Source organism: Sprattus sprattus (assembly GCF_963457725.1).
Source record: "Sprattus sprattus genome assembly, chromosome: 7".
Lineage (NCBI taxonomy): Eukaryota > Metazoa > Chordata > Actinopteri > Clupeiformes > Clupeidae > Sprattus > Sprattus sprattus.
In genome coordinates this window covers 17,994,678-17,997,177 of record NC_137926.1, presented here as the reverse complement: position 1 = coordinate 17,997,177, position 2,500 = coordinate 17,994,678, and the positions used below count along the sequence as shown (strand labels likewise).

At 41.1% G+C, this 2,500-nt stretch overlaps 1 protein-coding gene across 1 annotated transcript in view; it reads right to left on the bottom strand.

Annotated features, from left to right (window-relative positions):
• tspan9a (tetraspanin 9a) overlaps positions 1-2,500 on the bottom strand; it is a 79,135-nt gene that overhangs the window by 22,170 nt on the left and 54,465 nt on the right. The window lies entirely within an intron of this gene.

Sequence of the window (2,500 nt, the reverse complement as noted above, 5' to 3'; positions counted from 1 at the left end):
GCGTTATAGAAGCCAGGCGAGAGCGCCTGAATCCTGACACTGTAGATGCTATTTTATTCCTGCATAGTGCTAAGACAAATTCTAAATAGAACGAAGGTTAGGCATATCAGCAGAGGTATATTTTGGTTACATTAGGATGGCTACGTTTATAGCTTGCGTTTTGGGCGCACCACAATGCCAAGAAGTTTGTCGCGACTGTAATGGCATATTTCATTGTGGGGGTGATTGATAGTTTAAGGCTTACGAGACACGGTGTTTTCTGATGTTTTACTGAGTCCTCTCTGTCTCTATCACACACACACACACACACACACTAACGGAAGCAAAAAAGGTTTAAATTAAGTGACATCCCTCAAATGTCGCGTCTCCCGCAAACCTGCAAGCTATGAGTCAGCTGTCAGTATTGGAAGAAGCCTTAACGTCGAAGATGAAACTTCCTGGGTTATTTTGTTTCGTTAGGCTATTAGTTATATTTTAAAACAGCCAGTCATTGTAGCCTACCACTCATGGAATAAGGAATTTCAAAGAGATGATGGAGTGAACTTTCTAGCCTCCTGTCACCGTCTCCCCCCAGTCACGCACGGCCTCCCCCATGACACATCGGCCTGATTTGACACGCCCTTTTGTAAGACGAATTAACGTGGTAAACCACCTCTCTCGAAAGGCTCAGACTATCGGCGGAAAAACTAACGGTTTACATCTAGACCCCTTATACATGAGGCAATTGTAACACGCTCGCGAGTTTCTATCGTGGTAGGCGCAATGTAACCGCTTTACATTGACGCATGTATAAGGGGCTTGTGTTTATTTTGTAATTTAACAATAGACAATATACAATAAGTTAGAAGCAGTCTGTAAAGAATCCACTTTTATAGATTGGGCCACGGTAGAAATAATTGTGTCATCTGCATAGAGGGGAACCTTAGATCCTTGAGGAACACCTGTCTTCACTTTGAGTGCAGAGTTATAATTGTTTATGAACACACTGAGATCTCTCAGTCACATTTTTTGACTGATATGGCTGCAGTTATAGTACTATTCCCTTGACTAAAACCTGACTGAATCTGACTTCAAATATTATTCTCAGACAAAAAGTTCTTTAGCTGATTGTTTGCAAGGGATTTATATACTTGAGTTGTAACCCCGTCTAGAAACAGGGTGATGATTATTCAGGGCAGAAGAACAAACGCTGACTGACAGAGACTGGGGATCAATCCACAGCTTAGAATGAGATTAAAAATGAGTCTTGCCATTAGTTTTTAGAAAATTGGAACTCAATCTAGTCAAGACCAGTAGACTTTTTACCATAAAGACTTGATAGAGCTTTGCAAGGAATGGAGAAACAAAATGCAAATTTTTTTTGTTGGCAACTTGAGGTGGTGGCTATACCGTCTTTAACATCCACAGCGAGACTTGAGAGAGATGTTAAGCCTGCACTGCTAAAATGCTTACTAATAGCATCTGCTATGTTATATTAACCTTTAATTTGGCTTCGATTTACTTCAGGAAGAGTAGAAGGCCCTTAGAGTAGAGTCCCTCATAGACTATGATGATGATTTACCCAACTTCCAAAATTATTTATCAAATTAAGGTAGAACTCACTTTTTCCATTTTTTTTTTTTATCATTTAGTGCATTTGTTTCTTAATGCCCTATAATGTACCCAGTCCCTGGGATCATTACTTCTTTTGGCTTTGGCACATGTATTACCTCTTTCTCTGGCAGAGGATGAGAGATATTCATTAAACCATGGGCTGTCTTTACCACTGACTCGCAATCTTCTCATTGGAGCATGTTTATTAATTAGGGTCCAGAAAGTTGGTCCAAATCACTTATCATACAGATGATGCCAAAAGGCTTGCTCATTGAAATGTTTATAATTTCTTCTAAAAACGTTTCAGGGCTTAGTCTTGGGTAGTTTACAGTTTGTAACACAGGCCACACTGTACGATGATGACCACTGATGATCCAGGATAGCGTTTATGGAATACTAAAGCATGTTAACGGCCAGGGCATTTGTTTATTGAATCTATCTGTGGCCAGCCTCTTTCTGTGCTGTTGGGTCCCAAGTGTTTAGCCAGTGATAGGGATATATGTGTGCGTGTGTGCGGTCGTGTTTTGCCAGACTGATTGCCTCGTTTGTTCTTTACCCCATCTGCCTGTTTTTTCCCGTCTGAGTCACTCATTTTCTGATGTGTGTACGTGTGTGTGTGTGTGTGTGTGTGTGTGTGTGTGTGTGTGTGTGTGTGTAAGAAAGAGAGAGAGCATGTGTTTGCTCAGGCTTGGCTTGAACTCATCTGTCATGGCAAGTAATGGGAAGTTAAGCCAGAACTTAGAGCAGATGTCTGGAGAACTTTTTTACAAAAACTTACGACACACACAATCACACACAGACACACACACCGACACACACACACACACACACACACACACACACACACACATATTAACACAGTCACACACACACACACACACACACACACACACATATTAACACAGTC